Genomic DNA, 6,000 nt, shown 5'->3' with positions numbered 1-6,000 from the left:
ACGACGGGAACTCCGAAATTTTTTTTTAAGGCAAACTTAGAATTCCCCTTGTGGTGCCATGGAAACAAATCCGACTAGTATCCATGAGGATGCAGGTTCCATTCCTGGCCTCGCTCAGTGGGTTAAAGGACCTGGTGTTGCCATGAGTTGGTGTAGGTCACAGACGCAGCTTCAATCCCATGTTGCTATGGCTGTGGGCCAGCAGCTGTAGCTCCGATTCGACCCCTAGCCTAGGAACTTCCATATGCCGCAGGTGTGGCCCTAAAAAGCAAAAAAATTTAAAAATTAAATTATGTGCATTCATTTGATTATCTACATTTCTTTGATTATTATTGAAGTTTAACAATGATACCTTCTTGGAATTTTCATCCTAGCTGTACTAAACCTAGAAAATAATTTAGAAACAATGGTAATTTTTTTTATTGCCTTTTTGTCTTTTTAGGGCGGCACCCAAAGCATATGGAGGGTCCCAGGCGAGGGGTCCAGTCAGAACTGCAGCTGCCAGACCACGCCACAGCCACAGCAACGCAGGATCTGAGCCGCATCTGCGACCTACACCACAGCTCTCAGCAACCCCAGATCCTTAACCCACTGAGCGAGGCCAGGGATCAAACCCGAGTCCTCGTGGATGCCAGTCGGGTTCACTAACCACTGAGACACAACGGGAACTCCAACACTGACTTCCTTATCATTGTTGGGCTTACTCTCTGCTTCCTAGTGCCTCTTCCCAGAGAGCATGGCCTCAAAGCAGACTCAAAAAGCCCTCCTCCATGTGCCTTTGTGTCTAATGTCTTGTGGGCTTGGGAGGAAAGGAGAGGGCCCATATGACAACAGGCTCTGGGGAGGCCACCACAGTGTAAGATGTATTCTGATATGGCAAAATGGCCCTGTTTCTAGGAATCACCAATTGGTCTTCTAGATTTTAAAGTCGATGCCTTAATGACTGGCAAGAGGCAAATGGTACCTTTGAGGGACCGCCCGGGTCCTTTTCCTTTTTGGGGGTGGGAGAGCCAGCATCCATTGCTGGGCCAGGGATCAAACCCAAGCCACAGCAGTAACCAGTGACAACACTGGAACCTTAACCTGCTGAGCCATCAGGGCACTCCCCAAGGTTCTTTTCCTTCGTATGGTTGGTGGGTACACAAGCATGTTCACTCTGAAAGATTATTAAGCTGTGAGCTTACAACCTGGGGATGTATATGTGTATATGAGACTTATTCTTCAAAAAGTTTATTTGATGAAAAAATTTTAGGAGTTCCTGTCGTGGCGCAGCAGAAACAGATACGACTAGCAACCATGAGGTTGCGGGTTCGATCCCTGGCCTTGCTCAGTGGGCTAAGGATCCAGCATTGCCCTGAGCTGTGGCATAGGCCAGCAGCTGCAGCTCCGATCCAACCCCTAGCCTGGGAACCTCCATATGCCACAGGTACAGCCCTAAAAAGACAAAAAAAAAAAAAAATTTTTTATGGAGTTCTCTTATGGCATAGCTGTGGCACAGGTTCAATCCCTGCCCTGGGGATTTCCACATGCCACAGGTGTAGCCAAAAAAAAATTATAAAAATAAACTTAGGAGTTCCCGTCGTGGCGCAGTGGTTAACGAATCCGACTAGGAACCATGAGGTTGCGGGTTCGGTCCCTGTCCTTGCTCACTGGGTTAACGATCCGGCGTTGCCGTGAGCTGTGGTGTAGGCTGCAGACGCGGCTCGGATCCCGTGTTGCTGTGGCTCTGGCGTAGGCCGGTGGCTACAGCTCCGATTCAATCCCTATCCTGGGAACCTCCATATGCCGCGGGAGCGGACCAAGAAATAGCAACAACAACAAAAAGACAAAAGACAAAAAAAAAAAAAATAAACTTAAATAAAGTCAATGCTGTATTTGACCACACTGTAAATTATCATGGGGTGTCAGTCCAAATTTCTAGATATTTCTCTAGTATCTAAATGTTTAACATCTAAACGTGTATCTAATGTTTAAAATGAAATGTTTAACAGGCCTGACGTCATAGAGCTGTTCTGTAACATAAAATGGTTGTAAAAACTAAAGTGATCACAACTGCATGAACCGTAAGTTAAAAAAAAAAATATATATATATATATAGTAGTTAAAGCATACAAATAAGTTTCAATTATATTTAGTAGTAACTATGTTGTCAATACCACCCGCTATTATTGATTATTTACTTATTTCTCTGTGGCCCATACTGGGAAATATGAGTTGTTCTACTAAATTACAAAATGTGCCCTGAAAATTCAAGAAACAGAACCCAGGAGTTTCCGTCGTGGTGCAGTGTTTAACGAATCCGACTAGGAACCATGAGGTTGCAGGGTCGATCCCTGGCCTTGCTCAGTGGGTCGATGATCCGGGGTTGCCATTAGCTGTGGTGTAGGTTGCAGATGCGGCTCAGATGCTGCATTGCTGTGGCCCTGGCGTAGGCTGGGCGGCTACAGCTCCGATTAGACCCCTAGCCTGGAAATCTCTATATGCCGCGGGAGCAGCCCTAGAAAAGGCAAAAAGACAAAAAAAAAAAAAAAAAAAAGAAAGAAAGAAAAAGAAAAGAAAGAAAGAAAGAAAGAAACAGAACCCATTCCATTTCCCCTAGAACAAGAATCACCATGAAAGTTTACTCTACCTCTCACCTTTGCCATACGCCCTAGTGGTTGATTGGACCAGGATGAGAAGCCTTGAGAAACATATGTATACCTGCCTCTAGCTCATTAGAGAACTGGTCGTCTCACTTCTCTAAGTATCACTGTTCTCACTGTTCAATAGCGATAGGGGTTTGATGAGAACCCTAGTGAGATGAGGAGCAGGCAGGTGGAACCCACACACAGCAGAGTGCCCGGGAATTTGACAGTACGTGTGCTCACTGTTACCCTGGGAATAACTACTGTCACCTCAAAACATCTTGGTGCATTCGGAAGACACAGTTCAGCTTTTACTCCAACTCAGAAGAGATATTTCTCAGCCAAAGATGCTCAAAAATCCATCCTACCCACCACACCGCACGGCAGGGCCTGCAGCCACCTGGCCAAAGGTCTCCACCCAGCATCAGGGGCTAGAAGCACAGAGCTGAAGCTCCCATTCTAGGCCTAACGAGACCCAGATCCAAAAGATCCCTCTGAGCGGGCACTTAAGCAAGGAGGAAGACGCACAACTAAAGGCCCAGAAGCAAGAATTAGACCAAGACAGTATAGCAGCAAGGTCGGGAAAACAAACTCTTATCACCCCTCAGAGGGAGGATATTAACACCCATCACACCCAGGCTGTCCTGAGGCTCAAACCGGAAGATTTGTGTGTGTAGAGCTCTATAGATGTTAAAACACTACACAAACACTAGATAATATTAATCTCTTTAGGGTTGCGGAATTCACCATCTGCTGCCTAGTGCCAGCTCCCCAGATGGCATCAAAAGGATGTCAGTCACACAAACCTGCCTGAATAAACCTCATGGTGTCAAATGATCTGCAGCTTTGGAAGCCCAGGTGAGAAGCTGGATCTGCAGACCCCCACCGGCCTAAGGTCTGTATAGATCAGGAAAGTCCCTGTTTCCAGGAATAATTCATTGATCCTTGGGTTTGCAAATCATGCTAGACTCTCTCCAAGATTAGGGCTGGGAGGAAATATTTCAGGGTCTCTCTGGAACAGAACTTTTTCTTTCTTTTTTTTTTTTTTTTTTCTTTTTGTCCTTGCCCATGGCATGTGGAACTTCCCAGTGCAGGGATCAAATCCTCCCCTGGGCAGGTGTGGTGACAATGCCAGATCCTTAACCCACTGTGCCACAAGGGAACTCCCAGATTTTTTAAATATTTCTCAAAATTAAAATGTTTTTAGGAGTTCCCGTCATGGCTCAGCAGAAACAAATCTGACTAGCATCCATGAGGAAGCAGGTTCGATCCCTGGACTTGCTTGGTGGGTTAAGGATCTGTCATTGCCATGAGGTGTGGTGTAGGTCAAAGATTCGGCTTGGATTCCGAGTTGCTGTGGCTGTGGTGTAGGCCTGCAGCTGCAGCTCTGCTTTGACCCCTAACCTGGGAACCTCCACATGCCATGGGTGCAGCCCTAAAATGACAAAAGACCAAAAAAAAAAAAAAAAGTTTTTATAACTATAGAAACAATACAAATTCAATTGAAACACACATTTAATTTTTACAACCTTGTGAGTCAACAACAACAACAAAAAACCTAGCCTGGAAACTTCCATATGCTGCAGATTCGGCCCTGAAAAGCAAAAAAAAAAAAAAAAAAAAAAAAAAAATTAAAAGGAATGCTTTAATAAATGAATATGTAAGCCAAATATCTCTTGCAAGATGTCCCTAAACCCAAATTTTCCCACCTTCATTGGATACTCTTCCATCTAAAACTGAAAGGAGTTCCTGTAGTGGCTCAGTGGTTAACAAATCCGACTAGGAACCATGAGGTTTCGGGTTCGATCCTTGGACTTGCCCAATGGGTTAAGGATCCGGTGTTGCCCTGAGCTCTGGTGTATGTCGGAGATGGGAATCTGATCCCACTTTGCTGTGGCTGTAGTGTAGGCCGCCGGCTGGCTACAGTTCCAATTCTATCCCTAGCCTGGGAAACTCCATATGCTGCGGAAGCAGCCCTAGAAAAGGCAAAAAGACAAAAATTAATTAAATTTTTAAAAATAAATAAATAAAACTGAAAGAAAAAAACACACGCTATTGGCTCAATTTCCTGCCCTCCGTACAATGGAAAAACCCAGTATCCTCTGAGATGTCAAGGGATTCCTGGGGGCTCTTCATGGTCACCTCTGGCTCTCGGTCTGACTCTGTTCTAGCTGAATTCTCTCAGGTCTCCCCTCCCACAGCTGTTGTCTTTCCTCCACTGTATGTAGGATCAAGTATGGAGCCAGTTCTTTTTTTCTTTTTCTTTCTTTCTTCCTTCCTTTCTTTCTTTTTTTTTTTTTTCTTTCTTTCTTTCTTCTTTCTTTCTTTCTTCTTCCTTTCTTTCTTTTTGCCACACCTGCAGCATGTTTAAGTTCCCTGGCCAGGAAACGAACCAGAGCCACAGCAGTGACAACACCAGATCCCTAACCTGCTGAGCCACAAGGGCACTCCTGGAGCCACCTCTTTCATCTGCAAAACATCACCAATCTGAGACAGTTGTGTAGATTCCTGCTGCAGATTTCAGAGAACAGAGAAGAATTATCTCTCAGCCCAAAAATAAATAAAAATGGGATATTAGACATCTCTGTATAATGCTCCTCAGCATTCTGCAAACAAACAATTTCCCACTGGCTGAATTTCCTCCCCAGAAGAATGACCCTGCCTCTGGCTTCCCTAGCCTCCCAGGTCAATCAGCTGCCAACTTCCCAATGCTATCTTATATGGGAGAAGCCTAATTCTTTTTGTTGAACCATCTCCTGTCTAGGCTAAGCTTTCACAACCAAAGTTGCCTATTTTAATGTTTTTCCTAATCCAAGAGTTTACACCTCTGCTAGGCCATGCTCTGTACAAGAGCATTTACTGTCTTCTATGAGCCAGGTGTCCTAATAGGTACCAGGATATAAAGATGAATAAAATATGATTTCTGGAGTTCCTGTTGGGGAGCAGCGGAAATGAATCTGATTAATATCCATGAGGATGCAGGTTTGATCCCTGGCCTAACTCAGTGGGTCAGGGACACGGCACTGCCATGAGTTGTAGTATAGATCACAGATGAGGCTCCTATCTGTGCTGTTATGTCATAGGCCTGCAGCTGTAGCTCAGATTTGGCTCCTAGCCTGGGAACTTCCATAGGTCACGGGTGCAGCCTTAAAATGCAAAAAAAAAAAAAAAAAAAAAAAAAAGATTTCTGTATGAAAGAGGCTCATTTGTCACTTCTTAACCTCAGCATCTAGTTTTCATGACACAGCTGTCTACCTACCTTTAAATGAAATAAATCTCATGCTCTGCTTCAACATGTTGCACTCTGTTAATAGGAGTCAAGAATCTTTTATTTATTTATTTATAATTTTTTTATTTTCCCACTGTACAGAAAGGG

This window comes from Sus scrofa, chromosome 4 (assembly GCF_054392235.1).
Source record: "Sus scrofa isolate SSC_HxYL_T2T_F1_AM1 chromosome 4, Sscrofa_HxYL_maternal_Yorkshire_Landrace_v2.0, whole genome shotgun sequence".
NCBI classification, from domain to species: domain Eukaryota; kingdom Metazoa; phylum Chordata; class Mammalia; order Artiodactyla; family Suidae; genus Sus; species Sus scrofa.
The sequence above is the reverse complement of the archived record's forward strand: the minus strand, read 5'-3'. Positions refer to the sequence as shown.